At 41.8% G+C, this 26055-nt stretch overlaps 1 protein-coding gene across 6 annotated transcripts in view; it reads left to right on the forward strand.

Annotated features, from left to right (window-relative positions):
* RAD52 (RAD52 DNA repair protein) overlaps positions 1 to 26055 on the forward strand; it is a 58429-nt gene that overhangs the window by 6086 nt on the left and 26288 nt on the right. The window contains exon 1 of one of the 6 annotated variants that reach the window (XM_027093441.1): positions 21204 to 21228. The exons of 2 other annotated variants lie outside the window; for them this stretch is intronic. The gene's annotated coding sequence lies outside the window, so the exon portion shown is untranslated. 3 more of the 6 variants (XM_027093438.1, XM_027093437.1, XM_027093445.1) reach the window with 3 other exon arrangements.

Raw genomic sequence — 26055 nt, forward strand, 5'->3', positions numbered from 1 at the left:
ACCTGCAGGACCTGATGCTGTCTCTGGGTAAATAGTGTCAAAATTGAGCTGAGGTGCAGGAGACCCAGCTGGTACCCAGAGACTTGCTCCTTGGTGGTGTCGGGAAACCGCCCCAACTCCTCACATGTTGGAATTAGGTGTAGAACCCAATTACTATCCATATTACGATAAAAGAAGTATGTTCTGGAGAATACATCAGGGTGTAGCTGGATAGTCATTTGATAAAGAGGTCATGGGTGCAACTCATGGATTTAATCAGTCATCTCATAAGTAACCAGGAATAGAAATAAGATTATACCAGTAGAAACACTGCCAGTTTGAACTGAGGGGCATAGAGACAACAAAATGGAGGAATACTGTCAGACTTCTGGGAGTCTGCAGGATAGGACAATAGAGCTACCTGGCTGCCAATTCACATCACCCTTCAAGAAAAGCGAGAAATGACACCAAAAGTGATTCAGAGATCAACAGGGCTGCTACTCCAGCCACCAGCCCAGAGAGTACAGGTCTGGGGGGCAAGCTGTCTCCTTGGTTTCAGTGGAGCCTGCTACCAACCAGTGCCTCAGGAATAAAGCTGATGCCCAGGGCTGAGGGGCTGGAGCCACCACCCAGGGCCAAGGGGATGAGGTTGCCACCCCAGTGGGCCTGGAAGGCAGAGCATTGAGCCCAAAAGGATTACTCTTGAGCCTTAAAATCTAACGAAATTCGCCTGGCTGGGTTTTGTACGCGCTTTGGACCCATCTCCCTTTCTTCTTCCTGATCTCTCTCCTTCAGAGCAGAATGCCTCTCTATGCCTGTCTCACCAGTGTATTTTGGAACCACATAACTTGTCTGATGTCCCAGGCTCACAGCTGGCAAGGAATTTTGCCTTCGAGTGAATCATATCTCAAGTCTCAACCATACCTGATGATATTCAGGTGAGACTTTGCACTTAGAGTTGATGCTGGAATGGGTTAAGACTTTGGGATGGGGTGAATGTGTTTGCCTGTGAGAAGGACAAGAATTTTGGGTATCCAGAGGGCAGAATGTTTTGGACTGAGCTGCATTCTCCCAAAATTTATGTGTGGAAGCCCTAACCCACAATGTGACTATATTTGGAGACAGGGCTTTTAAAGAGCTGGTTACGGTTAAATGAGGTCATATACAGTCTGTGGTATTTTGTTATGGCAGCCCTAGTAGACTAATTCAGACACCACCAGGAAAGTGAGAAGACAATACACAGAATGGGAAAAAAAATTGCAACCACATATTTGATATTATATCCAGAATATGTAAATAATTCTTAAAACTCAACAATAAAAAGACAACCCATTAAAACATGGGTACAGGATTTGAATAGATATTTCTCCAAAGGAGATATATAAATAGCCAATAAGTACATGAAAAGATGTTCAACATCATCAGTCATTAGGGAAATGCAAATTGAAACCACAGTGAGAAACCACACCCAGTAGGATGGCCATAATCAAAAAGAGTGTAACTGTTAGTGAGGACTTAGAGAAATCAGAACCCTCATACACACCTGGTGGAAATGTAAAATGGTGTAAATGCCTGACAGTTCCTTGAAATGTTGAATATAGAGTTACCATAAGACCCAGCAATTCTACTCCTAGCTGTATACCTAAAAGAATTTAAGATATCCACACAAAACCACAAACTTTTGTATATGAATATTATAGCAGCATTATTCATAGTAGCTGGACAGTGGAAACCAAATCATGAATCAATTCAAAAAAATAATAATTTTTAACAAATTGCTGACCTGCAAGAAAGTAAAAGAATTGCCCCCAAAGACTCAGTGGCTTATAAACTGCAAATATTTATTTTTAAGTTAGTTGGGATTTGACAGCTGGAGGGAGGGGCGGTCAGCTGCTGTGCTGTGCTCGAGGTACGAATCAGTTCCACACATCTCCCATTCAAGGAACCAGACTAAAGGAGCAGTAGTCACCTGGGTTGTATTTTCCTCATGATGGCAAACAAGCATACAAGAGGCTAAACCACAGAATCACTTGAAGCTTCTGCTCAAGTGTGCCATATGTCCTGTGTGCTCACACTTCATTAACCAAAGCAAGCCACGCAGCCAGGTCCAACATAATGGTGTGGGAAAGTATACTCCTTTCACGGAGTAGAGGAAAGGAAGAAAAAAGGGAAGGAAAAAGACATGCCTTTCCCTCTAAGAAAACTTCCTAAAAAATTGTGCACACCACTTCTTTTTATATCCCATGGTAAGAGCTTAGTTCATGGTCATTCCTTGCTGAAGGGCAAATTGGAAATATAGACTTTATTGTGGATGGTCATGTACCCAGTTAAAATTAAGAAGTTATATTACTAAAATAAGGAGAAAATGACTATTGAGAAAAGCTATCAATCTGCCACAAACTTCTAAAACAATTAACTGATATTTAAAAACTTAATAGGGACTGCCCTGGTGACGCAGTGGTTAAGAACCTGCCTGCCAATGCAGGGGGCACGGGTTCGAGCCCTGGTCCGGGAAGATCCCACATGCCGAGGAGCAACGAAGCCTGTGAGCCACAACTACTGAGCCCACGTGCCACAACTCCTGAGCCCGCATGCCACAACTACTGTAGCCTGCCTAGAGCCTGTGTTCTGCAGCAAGAGAAGCCACCACAATGAAAAACCCGCGCACCACAACAAAGAGTAGCCCCTGCTCACCGCAACTAGAGAAAACCCATGCGCAGCAACGAAGACCCAACGCACCCAAAAATAAATAAATGAAATAAATAAATTTATAAATAAATAAAGACAGGGAGGATAGAAAAGGCAATCTCCTACTTTAAACCTACTTAGAGTCCCTTAAGGAGAATCTAGAGAAAGGAGGTAAGCATCTGTTCATATAATGGGTTCATATAATGGGTGAGGACTTTCCAAACCAATAAGAGACATAAATCTATAGATCAGGAATCACTAAGAACAGGACCAGTAAAAAGAAATCCAATCTAGATGCAGTGTAGCGAAACCGAGAACATAAAAGACAACACATCTTAAAGTCAGTTGCATTAGTTTCCCATGTCTGCTGTAACAAAGTGCCACAAACTGAATGGCTTAACATCACAGGAATTTATATAGTCTCTTAGTTCTAGAGGCTGGAAGTCCAAGCTCCAGGTGTCAGCAGGGCCTTGGTCCTGTGAAGGGGAGGGGAGAACCCTTCCCTCCCCTCCCTAGTTTCTGGTGATTTGCGGCAATCCTTGGCATTCCTTAGCTTGCATCTGCAGCCCTTCAGTGCCTGCCTCCCCGTCACATGGCATTCCCCTTTTGAGCGTCTGTGTCTCTCTTCCTCTTCTGATAAGGCACCCAGTTATATTGGATTAAGGGCCCACCCTTCTCCAATACGGCCTTATCTTAACTAATGGTGTCCACAATGACGCTCTTTCAAAATAAGGTCACGTTCTTAGGCACTGGGGATTAGGGCTTTAACCTATCTTTCTGAGGAATACAATTCAACCCATAACATGAGACAAATAAATACCAGCTTACTTACAAAGGAACAGTAATTGGCTGACGACAAACCTATGAACACACAAGGGAAGCTGGAAGACAGAATAATCTCTCCAGGTGCTGAGAGACAATAACTGTCATCTCAGAATTGTGTACCCAGTAACACTAATTTATAAGATCAAGGACAAAATAAAGACATTTTCAAGTAAACAAAAGCGCATGGTTTATTACCAATTGATCTTCATTAAAGGAAAATCTAAATGATACTTCAAAGGAAAATAATCCTGCAGATGAGGATCCAGAGGCATACACAGCTGCAGTCTGTGCCACCAAAAGGGGTACAGGGGGACTTAAAAGGGCCAAAGCTAAAAACAGAATCTGACCACCAAGTGGGAAGCATGTCCACACTGATAGGAACCCAGAGTTTTTCTTCCCCCTGGGGGTCTCATGATCATTAACCATCTGTGTCGGCAAAAGGCAGTCTTCCAGCTTTCATATCAGATGGAGGCAAGGGTAAAAGTTGATAGGAAACTTACATGACTTGGGTGCATTCCTGTGAGTGGGCTAACGCTCAGTCATGCAGAAAGGGGAGGGTAGGACTGTGGGCCTAAGACGGGGCTGACAAAATAGATTCAGTGAGGTTCAGCCACACAGCGTCACTGGGGACCATGACAAGAGCAGTTCATTCAGGTGGTTGAGTTGAAAGTTGATTAATTGGTTCAAGAGAGAATGGGATGGGTGGAAGTACAAGTTGTGAGTATTAGCAGTTCTTTAGAGAATTTCTGTTATAAACAGGAGTGGGAAAATATGAGGTCAACATTATTTTCCCATGTACCTTTCTCCTATTCCCAAATTCCACCTGACGTCATCCACTTCTGGTTTGGGATACTTGTACGTGGAGGCATACTGGCTGGTATAATAGTTTGGGATTCCCCCTTTATTACCTGTTTTATTTGCAAAATGAGAAGATAACTAGACTTACGTATTAAGTGTTAAGTATCTCCTACAGCATTTTAACTCCAAAATTGCAGAGAGGAGTATGAGAATAGTTTTTTAATCATTATTTCACCATACACAATATTATCTAACTTTACCTCTTATATTTGAAGTTTTTTATACCTGATTAATGTCCATATTTATGTGAGGGTGAAAAAGAATTTACCACAGTAAGGTTTATAGTTATAGTTTTATGTCAAATTATATAACCACAAATACTAGAGGGCAGTATAGCAGAGTCTCAGGTGCAAGGGCTCTGGAATCAGACTGCCTGGGTTCATATTCTGGCTTAACCTATCCAGGCCCTATTTCCTTATCTAAACTGGAGATAATAATTGTAAAGGTATTATAAGGATTAAATGGGGAAATACATGTAAAGTGCTTAAACTAGTAAACACTAAGTATATAGTAAGTCCTTGATAAAATTAACTAGTGTTATTACTAAGCAGCGAATCAACTGTCAGTAAGAGAAGACCTGACTTACAGTGGCTTAAATGAGAAGGGTTAGTTCTGCTCACACAGCAGGCACCCTGAAGATAGGTGGCTGCTAAAATTTGCTCATTTCTACAATGCCAGGGCTTGGCCTCACTTCAGTTCCCTTTGACTTTCCCTCACGATTACACCATCACCAATCACCACATTCTCAGACAAAGGCAGAAAGCGGGAGGCAAGGAAACAGAATTTCTGCCCCTGCGCCTTTCTCTTTTTAGGGAGGAAACCACCACTCTGTGTGTTGTGTTGTGTTGTGTTCTTCAAGATTGTCTTAGTTTGAGAAAGCCCTCTGGCCAATAAATGGAGGTGCTGGCTTTTGGTGGTCAGCCAGTCCTAAGTGCACTGATGTGGTCCACGTGAGGGGCACGGATGGGCGAGGCACCAGCTTGCTGCTACAGCTGTCTAAAGGGCATCTGATGTGGTACATATATACCTGGAATACTGCTCAGCTGTAAAAAAGATTGAAATAATGCCATTTCAGCAACATCGATGGACCGAGAGATTATCACACTAAGGGAAGTAAGTCAGACAAAGACAAATACTATATGGTATCACTTATATGTGGAATCTAAAATATGACAAATGAATTTATCCACAGAACAGAAACAGACTCACAGACATAGAGAACAGACTTGTGGTTGTCAAGAGGGAGGGGGTTGGGGGAGGGATGGATTGGGAGTTTGGGATTAGCAATACACACTACTATATATAAAATAGGTAAACAACAAGGTCCAACTGTATAGCACAGGGAACTATATTCAATATCCTATAACAAACCATAATGGAAAAAAAAATTTTTAATAAAGAGCATCTAAAATCTTACACATTGAAGAACACACTTCTAGGGCTTCCCTGGTGGCTCCGTGGTTGAGAATCTGCCTGCTAACGCAGGGGACACGGGTTTGAGCCCTGGTCTGGAAAGATCCCACATGCTGCGGAGCCTGTGCACAACAACTACTGAGCCTGCGCTCTAGAGCCCGCGAGCCACAACTACTGAGCCCACGTGCCACAACTACTGCAGCCCACGTGCCACAACTACTGCAGCCCACGTGCCTAGAGCCCAAGCTCTGCAACAAGAGAAGCCACCGCAATGAGAAGTCCGCGCACGGCAAGGAAGAGTAGACCCCACTCGCCGCAACTAGAGAAAGCCTGCACAGCAATGAAGACCCAACGCAACGAAAAATAAATAAATAAATTTATTTAAAAAAAAAAAAAAAACACACTTCTAATTTCTACCCCCAAACCTGCTCTTCCCACATGTTCCCCATCTCAGTAGGTGGCAACTCCATCCTTCCTGTTACTCAGACCAAATGTTGGAGTCCTCCTTAATTCCTCTGTCTTACACATCACAGTCAATTACACTGTAGTTAATTAATCCTGTCAGATCTACCTTCAGATTCTGTCCAGAATCCAACCACTTTCATCACCCCTGTCATCACCATGCTGACCCAACCCACCATCGTTTCTTGCCTGTATTATTTCAGTAGTTTCCTGACCGCTCTCCGCTTTCTCCCCCACCATCCTTTTAAAAGCTAGATCATAATTATGTCACCTTCTTGCTCAAAACCCTCCAGTCTCAGAGTAAAACCCAGTTTCTTCTCATGGCCTGTAACCCCTCTAAGAGATTTGGTCCTCTCCGACTCTGCCCTTGCCTGCTACTTGCCCTCTAGCTCAGGCTGCCCCAGCTGCACTGACCTACTTGCTGTTCTTTAGTCATGCCAAGCATGCTCCCACCTCAAGACCCTTCTGATGGGCACAGTCTTCTGCCACAGAGCTTCCAGGCTTGATTCCTCACTTCCTCAAGTCCCCGATGTCACCACCCTGAAGTCATCCCTGCCCCTCTCCGTACTCCCTGCCCCCCTCACTGTTTTAGTTTTCTCCATCTAACATGCTATATATGTGTATTTATATACATGGATGTACTATGCTTCTTTATTTATTTTCTGTCTCCCCTCAGAAATGTAAGTTCTGTGAGGGAAGGGACTTTCTTTTTTTCCCTGTTTTACCCCTAGTGCTTGGAACCTATTAGACACTTGGGGGGAAAAATGCTTAATGAGTAAAACAAACTGCTCCATCTTTTTTTTTTAACAGAAACCATTTTATTTATGTATTTATTTATTTTATTTATTTTTGGCTGCGTTGGGTTTTAGTTGCAGCATCTTTCTTTGCAGCGCATGGGCTTCTCTCTAGTTGTGGCACACGGGTTCCAGAGTGCGTGGCCTCAGTAGTTGCGGCATGCAGAGTTAGTTGCCCTGCTGCGTGTAGGATCTTAGTTCCCCGACCAGGGATAGAACCCATGTCCCCTCCATTGGAAGGTGGATTCTTAACCACGGGACCACCAGGGAAGTCCCAGCAAACAATATTGAACATTCAAGTTGCTTCAAGCTTTGTGTGTACAAGGCTTTGTGCATTTTCTTTCCGTGTTTTATGATTAATAACTTTTATGAATAATTCTCAAAATGAGATTATTGAATAGGAAGGTAAAGACATTTTTTGGCTTTTAATAAAAATAATCAAATTGTTTTCCAAAATATTTAAACCAGTTATGTAGAGGGCACCAGTTATATGATGGTCCTGCTAGGCATTCTACGTTTAAACTTTTCCATAAATTTTATAGGAAAGACTAGAAAATTTGATTATTTTTCCATATTTATTTATAACCATCAATAGTACTGTTACTTTTTTCTTTTCAGTTTTATTGAGATATAATTGACATACAGCACTGTATAAGTTTAAAGTGTGCAGCATAATGATTTGACTTACATACATCGTGAAATGATTATCACAATAAGTTTAGTGAACATCCATCACCATATGTAGATACAAAAATTAAAGAAAAAGAAAATTGTTTTCCTTTTGATGAGAACATCAATGTATTTTTAAATAATTAATGTAATATAAATATTACTTTAAAAAATTAAAATCTCACCCACAGGCTTTCTCAGGTTCTTTCACCTTTTTGGTTCTGACCTATCCTTAGCTGACCTTAATTAAAGGTGAACTTAGTAACCTACTTTAGACAATGCTTCCTATGTTCCTCCACTAAGTGTCATACTAGCCTCACAAGTTCTGGATTCTAAGTCCTGTTTATTAGCTTTTAACGTGGTTATAGATTCTCATGCTGGAGGGAAAGGCTGTTTTCTCTGCCTCCATGACTATATGCCCTTTTTAAAAATACCATGCCCCTGCCCGCAATACGTTCTTTATCCTCTAATAATATGAATACAAGTATAGCTTATATATGCACACTTGAGTATACTTTATACAGCTGTAAATATTTACATAGAATGAGAGTAGTTATATATAATCACACATGTATTTTTTGTGTTCCAAGATCTCAGCAAGGGATGTACCTGGCTTTGGTTATCGATGAGAAATGTAGCTAATAGAACATTCAAATTACTCTGACACCCCATCCAAAATAACTCAGTTGTTAGTTCACTTTCTTCAGATACCACCTTGTCTCATGAGCCACCTACTCCCAGATGTTATTCTAAATTACCATTTGCAGTCGCTTCTCACAATGCCCACTCCCAGCTGCCTTTCTAATTCAACATTTCACAGTTCCTGCTTTGTTGCTGTTCTTGCTAGTTGTCATTGTAATCTGAGAGCTAATTATCTTTGTCAACCACCATTCCTCATAGGCCAGACTTTCAAACTGCAAGGCTATCAGGAAGTCATTTGGTTAAATATTCCCTCATTTTTGGTTACAAACGCCTTGCTTTTTATTTTAAACTATGGAAAGCTTCATGACTATATTAGATTGTGCTAAATAAGAATCCAGTGACCACACTAATCAGCAAAATGATTGTGACTCTGGAAACCAAGACTAAATTACAGTTATATCACTGGAAGTGTAGGTGGGATGCATGAAGACCTTTCTCAGTGCTCACTGATGTGACATTTAAGTAAATAGAATGGAGGTAACAGTTCCTAAATTATCATCTATAGACAGATAGATAGATAGATAGATAGTTAAGATATTGTGCCTAATAAACCTTTCTACATAGTTTCTTCATTTTGCCCCTTCTAGATTTTGTACTTCACACTTAATATTTTAAAACCTACTTGTTGTTTGCATTCCTGTAATGCAAATAACATGTTCAGTTGTGAATATATATAAGTGAATATTTTCATGTTTTATCTAACATTTGTCATACATAATTCAATTAGCACAATCCCACCAAATTCTCATTTAAATAAAATTATTGACCATTTTACTTTTTTTTTTTTGCTGTACACGGGCCTCTCACTGTTGTGGCCTCTCCCGTTGCGGAGCACAGGCTCCGGACGCGCAGGCTCAGCGGCCATGGCTCACGGGCCCAGCCGCTCCGCGGCACGTGGGATCTTCCCGGACCGGGGCACGAACCTGTGTCCCCTGCATCGGCAGGCGGACTCTCAACCACTGCACCACCAGGGAAGCCCGACCATTTTACTTTTGGTATGAATCAATTCTCATTGTTGGAATGTTAAATGATTCTTTGGTGTTCCTGGGATGCAAAAAAAAAAAAACCCCAAAAAAACCCCTAAAAGCATGTATTTTTTTTCCTACAAAACTCACTAATTCTTAATTTGTTCAACAACTATTTATTGAATTTCTGCTGTGTGCAAAGTATAGTTCATGATAGTGAGGATATAGTGGACAAACTCTCTGCCCCCATTGAGCTTGTATCCCTATAGGGGTACTATATTACTAGTATTACTAGTATATTACCAGTATTTACTATTAATATAGTTATACTATAACTATATTACAAAGCTATAGTAATCAAAACAGTATGGTATTGGCTTTAAGACAGGCACATAGACCAATGGAACAGAATTTGGAGCCCAGAAATAAACATATACAGTCAACTAATATTTGACTAGGGAGCCAAGAATACTAAACAGGGAAAAGATAGTTTCTTCAATAAACAGTGCTGGAAAAACTGGATATTCACATGCAAATAAATGAAACTGTATCCCTATCTTACACCACTCACAAAAATTAACTCAGAGTGGATTAAAGACTTAAATGTAAGACCAGAAACAGGAAAACTCATAGAAGAAAATGTAGGGTAAAAGCTTCTTGACGTTGGTCTTGGCAACAATTTTTTGAAACACAAGCAACAAAGCAAAAATCAATAAGTGGGACTATAGGGCTTCCCTGGTGGCGCAGTGGTTGAGAGTCCACCTGCCGATGCAGGGCACACAGGTTCGTGCCCCGGTCCGGGAGGATCCTACATGCTGCGGAGAGGCCCGCGTACCACAAAAAAATAAAAAAATAAGTGGGACTATAACTGGGAGCTCCCTGGCAGTCCAGTGGTTAGGACTCAGTGTTTTCACTGCCATGGCCCGGGTTCAATCCCTGGTCAGGGAACTAAGATTCCACAAGCTGCGTGGCATGTTAAAAAAAAAAAAAAAAAAAACAGTGGGACTATGACAAACTAAAAAGCTCTGAACAACAAAAGAAACAATCCAAACAATGAAAAGACAACCTATAGAATGGGAGAAAATATTTGCAAACCACATATCTGGTAAGGGCACTGATATCCAAAATATATCAGGAACTCCTACAGCTCAATAGGAAAAAAACAATCTGATTAAAAATTAGAGAAAGGAGCTAAATAGACATTTTTCTAAAGAAGACATACAAATGGCCAACAGGTACATGAAAAGATGTTCATCAGGGAAATGTAATTCAAAGCCACGAGATATTGCCTTACAACTGTTAGAATAGATATTATCAAGAAGACAAGAAATAACACAGTTGGCAAGGATGTGGAGAATGTAAATTGCTACAGCCACTATGGAAAAAAATTAAAAATAGAACTACTATATGATCCAGCAATTCCACTTCTAGGTGTTTATCCAAAGGAAACAAAAACACTAACTTGAAAAGATATCTGCACCCCCATGTTCATTGCAGCACTATTTACAATAACCAAGATTTGGAAGCAACCTAAGTGTCCTTGGACGGATAAATGGATAAAGAAGATGTGGTACATATATACACAATGGTATATTACTCAGCCATAAAAAATTAATGAAACCTTGCCATTTGTGGCAACATAGATGGACCTTGAGGGCATTATGCTAAGTGAAATAAGTCAGGCAGAGAAAGAGAAATACTGTATGATCTCACATATAGAATCTAACAAAACCCTCAAACTCATGGAAACAGAGAGTAGATTGGTGGTTAGGGAGTGGGGGTGGGGAAGGATGTCTGAAAATGGTCAAAGGGTACCAACTTCTAGTAGTAAGATGAATAAGTTCTGGGGATGTACGTAGAGCATGGCGACTGGTTAATACTGCATTGTATACTTCAAGTTGCTAAGAGAGTACATACTAAAAATTTTCACCACACACAAACACACAAAGGTAACAATGTGAGGTGATGGATGGGTTAACTAACCTTTTTCTGGTAATCATTTCACAGTACGTATGTATATCAAATCATCATGTTATACACCTTAAACTTACATAATGTAATAAAGGGAAAAAAGAAAAATGTGTAAATATATATTGGTCTCTGTCCCTGCTTCCCGGCACAGAGCTCCTAAAACTCTTATATCTTCCTAAATGATAAGAGTGCTAAGAGCATCTTTTGTTCTAACATTTGGTCATTGACCCTGGTTCGGTGACACAGAACTTTAGGAATCCTTTGACATTTCCTGCATGATAGGAGTGTCCTTTGTTCTAATGAGGTGACTCTGGGTGGGCTTCTAAATAACTTCAGGAGGGGGGCAGGGGAGGTGCTGGTCACCAGAAAGACCAAGCCATGATTAGAAGGTTGGAACATTTAGACCACACCCCCCATCCTCTGAGAAGGCGAGAGGGGCTGGAGACTGAGCTAATGATCGATCATGCCTCTGTGATGAAGTCTCCATAAAAATCCCAAAATTGGGGTTTGGAGAGCTTATGGTTGGTGAACATATCCATGTATTGGGAGGGTGGCACACCCCAACTCCATGGGGACAGAAGCTCCTGCGCTTGGGACCCTCCCGACCCACTTCCTACATATCTTCTCATCTGGCTATTCATCTTGTATCCTTTATCATATCCTTTGTTACATAATAAACTGGTCGACCTAAGTAAGTGTTTCCCTGAGTTTTGTGACCTCTTCTAGCAAATGATCCAGTCCAAAAAGGCCAGTAGGGGGAACTTCTGATTTGTAGACAACTCAGACAGAATTGGTGGATAGCTTGGGGACCTATTATTTGCAAATGGCGTTTGAAGTGAGGGGCAGTCTTGTGGGAGTGAACCCTTAACCCGTGGAGTCTGCCTATCTCCAGTTAGTGTCAGAACTGAATGGCGTTGTAGGACACCCAGCTGGTGTTGCAGAGAATTGCATATGTGCAAAACCCACACATTTGGTGTTGGAAGAGTGAGTGTGTCAATATTATGAGAGTGAAGGAGAAACACACAGGAGGAAGAGGGTAGTTTTTCCCTTATAGCTTCTCACTCATTTCATTTCGTTCTTTGCAAAGTCACCTTATCCGAGACGCCTTCCCCAAATCATCCCTCCATCTAAACAGCGCCGCCGTTCTCATCATGCTAGCTCCTGCCTCAGTCTTCGTCGTAGCCCTTCCTTCTACCAGCCATACCGTATAGTTGTTTGCTTGCTCACCCTTTCTCTGCCTTCTAGGATACAAGCTCCATGGGATCCTGGACTTTGTTCTTTGCTCCCTCCTCAGTGCCTGCATTGGTGTCTTTCACACAGGAATGGTTTAATACATATTTATTTGATGAAAGATGAATAAATGAATGAATGAGAAATACTAACCATTTACTATACTATGGGAACACTTAACTGGTAAAATATTTTGAAGTGACATGTTATACAGCACTCTACAGAAAACAGAGGAAAGCCACGTATCTCACATGGAAGCTTAAGACCATTTTAACAACATAAATGAACACTTTCCTTTTAAAAAATTGTTCTTCTATGCCCAGCAAAGGAAAACCATCAACAAAATGAAAAGACAACATGTGGAATGGGAGAAAATATTGGCAAATGATGTGACTGACAAGGGGTTAATATCCAAAATATACAAACAGCTCATATAACTCAATATCGAAAAAACAAACAACCCAATCAAAAAAATGGGCAGAAGAGCTAAATAGACATTTTTGCAAAGAAGACATACAGATGACTAACAGGCTCATGAAAAGATGCTCAACATTGCTAATTATTAGAGAAATGCAAATCAAAACCACAATGAGGACTTCCCTGGTGGGGCAGTGGTTAAGAATCCGCCTGCCAACGCAGGGGACACGGGTTCGAGCCCTGACCCAGGAAGATCCTACATGCCGCGGAGCAACTAAGCCCGTGCGCCACAACTACTGAGCCTGTGCTCTAGAGCCCGCAAGCCACAGCTACTGAGCCCGTGTGCCGCAACTACTGAAGCCCGTGCGCCTAGAGCCCGTGCTCTTCAACAAGAGAAGCCACTGCAATGAGAAGCCCGCACACCACAATGAAGAGTAGCCCCCGCTTACCGCAACTAGAGAAAGCCCGCACAGCAACGAAGACCCAATGCAGCCAAAAATAAATAAATAAATCTATTTAAAAAAAATAGGACAAGGAATACCTGTATACCCTTTACCCAGATATGCCTTATAGTTAACACTTTACTCCATTTGCTTTATCTGTGTTCTATCTACCTACCTATCTATCTATCCATCCATCTATCTATAATTAAAGGGTGAGTTTTATCCATCATGGCTCTTTAACCCTAAATACTTCAGTGTGTATTTCCTAAGGATAAGGGTCTTTCTCCTCTAACATAACCATAGTTGTCAGCTTTATAAATTCATAAGATTACCTTGATTTCAGAATTTAACCTATCATCCATATTCCAATGTGATCAACTGAGCCAAAAACGTCCTTTATGGCATTTTCCCCCTCCAGCACAGGATCCAGCCTAGGGTCGGGTACTACATTTGTTTGTCAAATCTCTTTACCCTCCCTGATCCTGGGACATTTTCATAGCCTTTATCTTTTCTGACACTGACATTTTGAAGAAGGCAGTGTCTACCACCCCTGCGCCTAACACACACTTTTTCTCTTGTAACTGAACGTTCCTCATTCTGCATTTGTCTGATGTTTTTTGTGATTAGACTGACGTTATACATTCTCTGTTGTAACACGGCGAGGGGATGCTGTGTCCTCCTCAGGGTATCGCATCTGGAGACAATGTCCAGTTATCCTCACTGGTGATGTTAATTTGATCACCTAGTCAAGGTTTGCCCAATTTCTCCACCGTACTATTACTGTTTGTTTTTTTTTCTTCCTCCTTTGCAGTTTATGTCTATGGGGAGACAGTTTAGGATCATGCCAGTATTCTCCTCATCCAAATTTCCCCTCAGATTTAACATCCATTGATGATGCTTGCCTGATGCAGTCTTTACCACGACAGTTGCCAAATGATAATTTTCCAACTCCAGCACCTCCTCAACATTTGCCAGTTGACCCTTGTCATTCTGCTATTTTTTTTTTAATTGGGAAGGACTCATCAATTCTTCTCAGTACAACTTTCCACATATCCAAAACGTCAGGTAATCTCTCAGCACCGTTTTTCCCCCTGTACACATTCCATCTGGAGCTCTTCGTCCTCTCCTCCACTTCAGACTCGTGGTCCCCTGGCTACTGCATGGCTGCCTTCCTGAGATTTTCACTTCTTATCATCTAAGGAATTTCATGGCCTTTTTTCTGTGTTGGATCCTGTTTCCTGAGTCCTGTGCCTTCCTCTTTCTTAGTTTCCTTTTATGTTTTGAAGAGAAGAGACATTCTTCTCTAGCTTTCTGAGAAAAGGTAGGCAACAAGTTAATTTTTTTTGAGCATATGTGTGTCTAAAAATATCTTTACTTATTCATTCACTTTACTGATAATTTGGGTATTGAATTCTAGGTTAGAAGTTATTTTCCCTTGGAATCTTTAGTGTCTTTTAGCTTCTGTTGCTGCACGGAGGAAATCCAAATGCAGTCTGATTCCTGATACTTTTGATGTAACCTGATACTTTGTATGTAACATACTTTTTTGGTTTTCATTCTGAATATTTTCATTTAAAATATTTCCTCTACCTCTTATGGTATAAAATTTCTCAGTGTAGCTACTTTTTAATTCATCATTCTGAGGTCTGGGGTGGGACCTTTCAATACGAAGACTTATGTCTTTCATGTCTGAAGAGTTTTTTTGTGTTTTCTCTGTGTTAATTTCTTCCAGGTGTTTTCTTATTCTCTCTTTCTGGAATACCTATTTGTCAGATGTTGGACTTGACTGATGCTTTAATTTTCATATTGTTTCTCTTTTATTATCCATCTCTTTGACCAACTTTCTGAGAGATTTTTTTTAACCTTATCTTCCAAACTTATTAGTGAAATTTTTATGTTAGGTACCATATTTTAAATTTCTAATTGCTTTCTTTATCTAATACATTTTTTTCTTTTTTCTTAGAGTATACTGTTTTGTGAACAGAATACATATATCTTCTTATCCTAGAATGTTATTTATGTTTTCTTTGGAAAAATGTTTTTCTGTTTGCCTTCTCTCTTGGGTTCCTTTTTCATTTGCTTTAATAGCTTTTATCTCAAAGATATTCCCTGTGATCCTTTACTGTCGTCATATTTAAGAATGAGGTATTAGTCATCTCATTGGAAGCTTTCTGAGCGTATGGAAGTTCTCTGATTTGCCTCATTGTAGGCAAGCTTTTAAAAATTATTTTATTTTAATTAAAAAATTTGAAATTGCAGTAAGATACACATAATATTTACCATCATAATAATTTTCAAGCGTACATTTAAGTGTACATCTCAGTAGTGTTAAGGACATTCACATTGTTGTACAGCCAACCTCCAGCTCTTTTCCTTTTGCAAAATTGAAATTCAATATTCATTAAAAAACAACTGTCCATTTCCCCCTCCCTCCAGCCCCTGGCAACCACTCTTCTACTTTCTGTCTTTATGAATTTGACTACTTTAGGTACCTCCTATAAGTAGAATCATACTGTGTTTATCTTTTTGTACAGGCTTCGTAATGTCCTCAAGCTTCATCCATATTGTCCCAGGTATCAGAATTTATTTCCTTTTTAAGGCTGAATCATAGTCCATTGTGTGGACACACCACATTTTGTTTATCCATCATCTGTCAGTGGACACTGGGGTTGCTTCGCCTTTTGGCTATTGCAGATAATGCTGCTATGGACATGGGTGTGCAAATATCTGTGGGTGTGCATATATGGGTGTGCTATGGACATGGGTGTCTGTAAAGACTCTGCTTTCAAGTCTTTTAGGTATATAACTAGAAGTGGAATTGTTGAATCATATGGTAATTCTATTTTTAATTTTTTTGAAGGCCCACAGTTGTATTTGCACCATTTTACATTCCTATCTGTAGCGCACACTATTCCAATTTTTATACATCTTTGTCAACATTTGGTATTTTCTGTTTTTAAACAGTAGCCATCCTAATAAGTGTGGGTAAGCTGTTTTAAGCGTACAGTTTTGGGCCCTGCTTTTTCCACAGAAAATGATCTTGAAAATTCTTTTTTCCATGTCAGTAGTTTTTGTTTGTTTGTTTTATTTTTAGGCCATGCGGCATGCGGGCCAACCAGGGATCGAACCTGGGCCCCCTGCATTGGGAGTGTGGAGTCTTAACCACTGAACTACCAGGGAAGTCCCCTCAGTAGGCATTTTTTTAAACATGATTTTTAATGGCTGTACTATTTAACAGATTCCATAATGTAACATTTTAATTCATTTTCAGTAATTTTTCAGGGTATAAATAATGTTGTGCAGAATATCCTTATAAAGAAATCTTTGTGTACATCCCTGATATTTTTCTTAGTTGCTAAGGTCCTACAGGTTGAATTCTTGTATCAGAGGATATATGTTTTTGATATATAGTCCCAGATTGCTTTCCTGAAAGGTTGCATCAGTTTATATTCCTACCAACAGTATGAAAGTATCATCCACACTGAATATTATCAGACAAAATTATTTAAATGTAAGATCATAAATACAAGGTCAGTAAGACTATATACATCAACAGATAACAGTGGTCAACTCTGAGAATAGTTCTGGTTTTGACACATGAATGGTTATGTAAAATGCTAGATTAATTTTTATTGTTTGTATTTTTCAGTAAGAACATATGTAATAATTATATAAAAATAAATATTTCAATTTCCTAACAAAACGGAAATGGTTGAAATTATATACTTATTTTATTTTTAAAAAATATTTATTTATTTATTCACTCAAATTATCTACTTCTAAATGACAAGATCGTGTAACTCTAATATGAAATTTTCTCATAACTTTTTCTGAGAGCAGTGCCACGTAAGCAGTGCAAGAAACCTTGAATTTTACCTTCTTTATTTTTTAAAAATTTTTTTGATTTAATTTTATTTTTTATACAGCAGTTTCTTATTAGTCATCAATTTTATACACATCAGTGTATACATGTCAATCCCAATCGCCCAATTCAGCACACCACCCCTGCCGTGTCCCCCCCCACTTGGTGTCCATACGCTTTTTCTCTACATCTGTGTCTCAATTTCTGCCCTGCAAGCCTGTTCATCTGTACCATTTTCTAGGTTCCACATATGCGTTAATATACGATATTTGTTTTTCTCTTTCTGACTTACCTCACTCTGTATGACAGTCTCTAGATGCATCCACGTCTTTGTTCTTTTTATGGCTGAGTAATGTTCCATTGTATATATGTACCACATCTTCTTTATCCATTCATCTGTCGATGGGCATTTAGGTTGCTTCCATGACTTGGCTATTGTAAATAATGCTGCAATGAACATTGGGGTGCATGTGTCCTTTTGAATTATGGTTTTCTCAGGGTATATGCCCAGTAGTGGATTGCTGGGTCATATGGTAGTTCTATTTTTAGTTTTTTAAGGAAGCTCCATACTGTTCTCCATAGTAGCTGTATCAATTTACATTCCCACTAACAGTGCAAGAGGATTCCCTTTTCTCCACACCCTCTCCAGCATTTGTTGTTTGTAGATTTTCTGATGATGCCCATTCTGACTGGTGTGAGGTGATACCTCATTGTAGTTTTGATTTGCATTTCTCTAATAATTAGTGACGTTGAGCAGCTTTTTATGTGCTTCTTGGCCATCTGTATGTCTTCTTTGGAGAAATGTCTGCTTAGGGGGCTTCCCTGGTGGTGCAGTGGTTGAGAGTCCGCCTGCCGATGCAGGGGACACGGGTTCATGCCCCGGTCCGGGAAGATCCCACATGCCGCGTAGCAGCTGGGCCCGTGGGCCATGGCTGCTGAGCCTGCGCGTCCGGAGCCTGTGCTCCACAGCGGGAGAGGCCACAACAGTGAGAGGCCCGCGCACCGCAAAAAAAAAAAAAAAGAAATGTCTACTTAGGTCTTCTGCCCATTTTTGGATTGGGTTGTTTGGTTTTTTAATATTGAGCTGCATGAGCTGTATATATATTTTGGAGATTAATCCTTTGTCTGACGATTCATTTGCAAATATTTTCTCCCATTCTGAGGGTTGTCTTTTTGTCTTGTTTATGGTTTCCTTTGTTGTGCAAAATATTTAAGTTTCATTAGGTCCTATTTGTTTATTTTTGGTTTTATTTCCATTACTCTAGGAGGTGGATCAAAAAAGATCTTGCTGTGATTTATGTCAAAGAGTGTTCTTCCTATGTTTTCCTCTAAGGTTTTATAGTGTCCGGTCTTACATTTAGGTCTGTAATCCATTTTGAGTTTATTTTTGTGCATGGTGTTAGGGAGTGTTCAAATTTCATTCTTTTACATGTAGCTGTCCAGTTTTCCCAGCACCACTTATTGAAGAGACTGTCTTTTCTCCATTGTATATCCTTGCCTCCTTTGTCATAGATTAGTTGACCATAGGTGCATGGGTTTATCTCTGGGCTTTCTATCCTGTTCCATTGATCTATATTTCTTTTTTTGTGCCAGTACCATATTGTCTTGATTACTGTAGCTTTGTAGTATAGTCTGAAGTCAGGGAGTCTGATTCCTCCAGCTCTGTTTTTTTCCCTCAAGACTGCTTTGGCTATTCGAGGTCTTTTTTATCTCCATACAAATTTTAAGATTTTTTGTTCTAGTTCTGTAAAAAATGCCATTGGTAATTTGATAGGAATTGCATTGAATCTGTAGATTGCTTTGGGTAGTATAATCATTTTCACAATATTGATTCTTTCAATCCAAGAACATGGTATATCTCTCTGTCTGTTTGTATCATCTTTAATTTCTTTCATCAGTGTCTTATAGTTTTCTGCATACAGGTCTTTTGTCTCCCTAGGTAGGTTTATTCCTAGGTATTTTATTCTTTTTGTTGCAATGGTAATGGGAGTGTTTCCTTAATTTCTCTTTGAGATTTTTCATCATTCGTGTGTAGGAATGCAAGAGATTTCTGTGCATTAATTTTGTATCCTGCAACTTTACCAGATTCATTGATTAGCTGTAGCAGTTTTCTGGTGGCATCTTTAGGATTCTCTATGTATAGTATCATGTCATCTGCAAACAGTGACAGTTTGACTTCTTCTTTTCCAATTTGTATTCCTTTCATTTCTTTTTCTTCTCTGATTGCCATGGCTAGGACTTCCAAATCTACGTTGAAAATAGTGGTGAGAGTGGACATCCTTGTCTTGTTCCTGAACTTAGAGGTAATGCTTTCAGTTTTTCACCACTGAGAATGATGTTTGCTGTGGGTTTGTCGTATATGGCCTTTATTATGTTGAAGTAGGTTCCCTCTATGCCCACTTTCTGGAGAGTTTTTATCATAAATGGGTGTTGAATTTTGTCAAAAGCTTTTTCTGCATCTATTGAGATGATCATATGGTTTTTATTCTTCAATTTGTTAATATGGTGTATCACATTGATTGATTTGCGTATATTGAAGAATTCTTGCATCTCTGGGATAAATCCCACTTGATCATGGTGTATGATCCTTTTAATGTGTTGTTGGATTCTGTTTGCCAGTATTTTGTTGAGGATTTTTGCATCTATATTTATATACTTATTTTAATATGTATGCTTTTTGGTTTTATTAAAGTTAAACCTTTTTTCCTCTTTATTATCTTTCTCCTTTTGTGAAATATCCACTCACTTCGTTTGTATTTCCTGAGTTGTTAGAAGTTTTTATATATGAATTCTCTTCACCATACATGTCAATAATATTTCCCCCTCTTTCTTGTTTATTTTCTACTTCCAGAAGCTAAAAAAGTTGAATGTAGGTAGCTACATTTATCCATCTTTTACTTCATGATTACTTTATCAGCTTTTATAGTTACACAGCTTTTTTCTGCATGCTGAGGTCGGATATTCATCTGCATATTTTTTTTACTTTGTTTTATGTGTATCTGCGTGTATTTAACATTTCACCCTTGAATTCAGCTGTAATTTATTTCAGTGCATATTTTGATAAGGAATATAACTCCAAACAGTAACTGTCTCAGCACCATTTGGAAGCCAACATTCCTTTCTTTACCAAATGCACTGGGGGTGGGGGGACGGGGGGTGCTCCCGGGAGGAGTGAGCAGTCAGCTCAGCTGGAGGTGACTCGCCCGGGGCTTTGCTGCTCACATCGGGATCAGCGCGGCTGGAAGGGCTCCCGGGCAACAGCTAGAAAACGCAGAGACTGATTCTGTTGGAGTTTTCCGCAATCAGCTCGGAGTCGCGATGACAACTTTTTAATCTTGCTTTGCTCGGTTGCTGTAAGATGTCCCGAGCGCAGGTCGCCACGCAGCGTCTCTCTCGACGCGAGCGCCTGGGAGTCCTGCAGATCCGGGGGCGGGGGTGGGGGGGAGTGCGGGGAGGTGGGCGTATGGAGCCGGGACGGAGACGGGGATGTGTGCTGGGCGGTGACGGGCGTGTGCCGGGCGGGAGCGGGCGCGGCCTGGGCCGGAGGGCTCCTCGGCCTGCGATCCAGGCCGCGCTCTGACGACCGGCCTTAGCAGGATGCAGGAGAACGGTCCTCTCCCGCAGCAGCCTACGGGCACTGAGCGGCGCCGAGCCGTCCTGCCGCCCCTCGTCGGGCTCGGGCTGCCTGGCTGGGAGAGCTGAGGGCGGCGCCACGAGGCCAGGCGAGCTCGCCGGCCGCCAGGGGGCAGCAGAGATCCCGGCGGCGCAGGGCCCGCGGAAGCCAAGCGGAGTGAGCGGCGGCACGGAGGTCAGGTTCACGCTGTTAGCTTGCTTTTGCGGCTCTCGACAGACGGCTCTGCTCCCGCTCCGACTTGACTTGCGGCTCCTCTTCCTGTGCCCGGCAGTGGCCCAGCACGTTTTCGGTCTGACCGTCTTCCGCGGACCCTTAGGCGCGTACACGCAGTGGCCCGGGGCAGATTGGCCCGGACCGTTTCCCCAGCGTCCTCTGCGCGGTCGTGCCGGAGCGCCCTTCTCCGCGTTCCGCCCACCCCAGCCGGGCGCGCTCTCCCTCCCGGACCTTCTTCCCAGCGTCCTCTGCGCGGCCGTGCCGGAGCGGCCGTGCCCGAGCGCCGTTGCTCGCGTTCAGTCGGGACGGAGCTTCGTGCGCGCTGCGTGGCCGAGGCGCGTGAGTGGGGTCTCCGCCGGGTGGGGAGCTCGTCTTGCGAGTCCCGGCTCAGTGGTCCCAGGCCCAGCAGCGTGTGCTGAACCGCGAGGGCGCTGCGGCCCGCGGGCGCCGGAACGGGCGGAGCCGGGAGTGGGCCGTGGGGTAATTGGTGCCCGCGGGCGGGGACGGAGGGTGTACGCGGCTGGGCCGCCGGGCGGGAGAGGCGGCGGGGAAGGAGTTAACCGTTTAGGAGGGATTTGACAGGTGAGCGCGTCTTCAGCCTTTCTAGACCTTTCTTTAAAAATTGAGAGAGAATTCACATACGACTAAATTCCTCCTTCTAAAGAGACCAGTTGAGTGGTTTTTAGTATAGTCAGGGGATTGGGCCGCCATCACCGCTGTCCAATTGCAGAGCATTTCATCGCCCCGGAAGGAAATCCCGAGCTCGTAGTAGACGCTTCTCCTGTCCCGGTGCCCAGCCCCACCAGGCCGCTTTCTATCTCTGGGTTTGTGGGGCCAGGATAGTTCACCTCACTGCAGTCAGACGGCGTTTGTCCTCTCGTGGGCGGCTCCTTGCGCGCGGCACAGGTCCTCGGGGTTCGTCCGCGCTGTAGCAGTGGTCGGCACTCGCCCCTTTTTACGGCCGAATGATAATAGTTCAGCGTAGGGAGAGACCATGTTGTGTTTCTCCGTCAGTCGATGGGCATTTGGGTTTTTGCACCTTTTGGCTTCCGAGACCTTTTGAGCTCTGTTCCTCTACGGAACTCACAGTCGGAGGCACAGTCAACTTAAAACCCTTCTGCCAACATTGAACTCTGGGATCGGAGCTGGTAGTGTTCCAGTGGCGTCGGGTCCGCTGTCTTAAAGGAAAGTTTGACAGGGTTTCTGTCCTCGGCTCAGCACTTGCTCGGCCATCGGCTGTGGTGGTCACAGGCAGAGAAGCGTCGGTGTGCGGGTGTCATCAGCGATGCCGCCAAGACCTGTTGGCGCGTGATAGGAACTGGGTGGACTCGGAGATGAGCGCATGAAGAAGGTGGCTGAGAGCTGTGGGAGACGTCTGACTTCCGAGCACGCCCAGTTCATCTCCGTTATTTGCGGATGCACGGCCCGGCTAAAACTCCTCGGGAGCCTCCAAGTAGATAGCAGGGCCAACGCGCCCGTCCCCAGCTCAGGTCCAGCAAGGCGTGCCCCTGCCTTCGTGTCTCCGCTGACACTGTAAACCTGCGTCCTTGTTGTGGCATGTTTAGTGCCACAGTTTTATGCTTTTCGTTAGTGATGCCATTTTCTTCCTTTAACGCATTTTAAAAAAATTGAATGAGGGATTCTTTAAATTCTATAGTTCTTTACAACTTTCAGAAGTACCACTGCCCCGCCCTTGCCCCTCCCTTCTTCCCTCTCCCCACTGATAACCACTGGTTTGTTCTCTATATTTGTAAGTCTGCTTCTTTTTTGTTTTGTTCACTAGTTTGTTGTGTTTTTTAGATTCCACATATAAGTGATATCATGCAGTATCTGTCTTTGTCTCTCTGACTTATTTCACTTAGCACAGTGCCCTCCAAGTCCATCCGTGTTGCTGTGATTTCACGGTTTAGAATGTTCTCCAAGCTTAGTGCTGAAGTGCTGTCTGGTGTTCGAAGTGCAGGGTGGCTGTGATGTGCCTTACAGAGACACGCACGGCAAGCTTCTCTTAGATGAGCTTTGTTCGGGCCTGAGTTATGTGCTGTTGGCCGTGATTTCAGTAGTTATGCATCAACAATACATACTAAATAGGGTGCCTTTAATAGACAGAAACAGGCAGAGCAAGTTTTTGTATTGACTGGTCGATGAAAACGTAGTGACTGGAGGCTCGCAGGAACCTAGGCCTGTATCTCTGCTAGGAGCAGTGGCTCGGTGTTGGATTATTGAGTGTTCGTGGTAACTGTAGAACATGAGTATCATGAATAGTGAGAATGGACTATGTAACCAATTTAGTTATTCAAGGGCAGAAAGCCTAGTGGGGATATTGATTCAACTTCTGTGACTTTTAACATTTTTCCACTCAAGGTATTCATTTTTAATAACGTTCTGGCAGTTTTGAAGCGGAGAGGAGCTAAAATAAAGCTAAAATGCTGTTTATTCTGCCAGCTGGGTAGGGACTCTGCTCAGTCCTGGAGATTCGGTAGTTAGTATACGGCCCCGCTGTTCTCCAGCGGCAGAGTGTGGGTTATGGTGTGCTGTGATAGATGTGTAAATGCTATGGGAACATAGGGTTAATTCTGTGGAGAGTGTACTGAGGTGTGTAAGGCTTCAAGGAAGAGATGACATTTTGAGATGTTTCCTTCTTTTTACTTAAATAATTCTTTTTCTACTCTGTTGCTAAATTTTGAAAGAAGTCTTACGAACATGAGAGTAGCATGTACATAAATGAAAATAAAGAATTTTGATACCCAGTCCTGTTCTTCTTGATCTGCACAGTCAGCACTTCACCGCGCACTGAGCTGGGTCACTTCTGCCTGTGATGCAAATCCAGAGTCCACCCATTCTCTCCGTGGCTGTTCTCTTGGTTGAGCCTCTGTCATTTCCTCTCTGGACTGTTGTAACGTAGACTCCGGCTGCTCTCTCCATCAGTTATTCGCTGCTGACACAGACCTTTAATTCTCAGCCTGAAATTTCCATTGCTCTCCCATGTTTACAAACTAAAGTTTTACGCTTTTAAAGGTGGCTTATTTAACCCTTCATGATAATGCCCTGCCCTGTCTTTAATAAGGATGAGGTCATACAAAAGAGGAAACTATCCTTATGTAGCGTGCCTTCTTTCCTCTTTACTCCTTCCTTCCTTTCTCTGTCCCTCCATATATAATTAGAAATGCTTTTAGGTGATAAGGAAATAGATGAGAATAAAAAACATTTTTGCCAATCTTAATATCTTGAATTCATCAGTTTCGTGATTACAGCCACTATCTTAGCTAAGGCTCTTACCCCTCACCCCCCCAAAGGTCTTTTTTTTTTTTTGGTCATATGTTTTTATTTCTTTGGGAAAAATACCTGTCAGAAGAATTCTTGGGGCATATGGCAAATGCATGTTTAATTTCTAAAGAAATTGTCAGATTTGTTTCAAAAATTATAAAACCATAAAGCTTCTAGAAGAAAATATGGAAGAATATCGTCATGATCTGGAGGTGTGCAAAGGTTTCTTAGACAAGACTCAGAAAGCAATAACCACTGGGGGAGAAAAAAAGATAAATTGGATTACATTAACATTGAAAACTTATTTAAGGTAACTCTAAGAAAATGAATAGACAATCGCTGACACCTGTTTGACAAGGAACTGATATCCAAGGTATGTAAAGAACCATTAGGGTTCAAGGCCTGGGACTAATCCCCTGTGGCCTGCTGCTCTAAACTCTGGAATGCTGGCTTCATCTTCAAGTCATTCTTTTTTCATGAAGGGTACCATGTGTTTATAGCTGAGTAGTTTTATCAGCCTGTTTCCTGCCAACAGTGTATGAGCATTCTAGTTGCTTCACATCCTTGCCAACTTTTAGTGTTGTCAGTCTTTATTTTTAGCCATTCTAGTGGGTGTAGAGTGGTATGTCATTATGGTTGGTTTTAATTTTAGTCCTTGATTACTAATGATGTTGAGCACTTTTTCCTGTGTTTATTGACATTTTTATATCTTCCTTTGTGAAGTGTCTGCTCAAATCTTTTGCCCATTTAAAATTGGGTTAATTGTCTTTTTATTATTAAGTTGTAGGAATTCTTTATATGTCCTTTTTATATCCTGGATATCAGTCTTTGTGGTTGCCTATTCATTTTCTTAGAGCTGTTTTTTTTTTTTTTTTTTTTTTGCGGTAAGCGGGCCTCTCACTGTTGTGGCCTCTCCCATTGCGGAGCACAGGCTCAGCAGCCATGGCTCACGGGCCCAGCCGCTCCGCGGCATGTGGGATCTTCTTGGACCGGGGCACGAACCCATGTGCCCTGCATCGGCAGGCGGACTCTCAACCACTGCGCCACCAGGGAAGCCCCTTAGAGCTGTTTTTGATAAGCAAAGTTTTACATTTTGATGTAGTCATATTTGTCATTTTTTCTTTTATAATTATTGCTTTCTGAGTCCTAAGTAAGAAATCTTGGTTACCTCCAGGTTGTGAAGGTATACTTATGTATTTTCTTGTAAGAATTTTATAGTTTTAGCTTTTATGTTTAGGCCTATGATCCATCTCTAGTTTTTGTGAATGGTGTGAAAATTATTTTGTGAAGAATATTAAATGTTCTTCCCATACAGATATCCAGTTGTTCCAGTATCATTTGTTGAAAATGCCGTTGTACTGCATTGGTACCTTTGTTGAAATTCAGATGACTGTATACATGGCAGTTGATTTCTGGACTCTTCTGTTCCATTGGTCACTCCTTATGTCAGTACCACCCTGTTTTAATTATAGTAGATCTTTTTTAAAAAAACAAATAAATAAATACATTTATTCATTTATTTATTTATTTTTGTCTGCGTTGGGTCTTCGTTGCTGTGTGCGGGCTTTCTCCAATTGTGGTGAGTGGGGGCTACTCTTTGTTGCGGTGCACAGGGTTCTCATTGTGGTGGCTTTTCTTGTTGCGGAGCGTGGGCTCTAGGTTCGGG

Source organism: Aethalodelphis obliquidens, unplaced genomic scaffold (assembly GCF_003676395.1).
Source record: "Aethalodelphis obliquidens isolate GAN/ISIS:26980383/991018 unplaced genomic scaffold, ASM367639v1 scaffold83, whole genome shotgun sequence".
Lineage (NCBI taxonomy): Eukaryota > Metazoa > Chordata > Mammalia > Artiodactyla > Delphinidae > Aethalodelphis > Aethalodelphis obliquidens.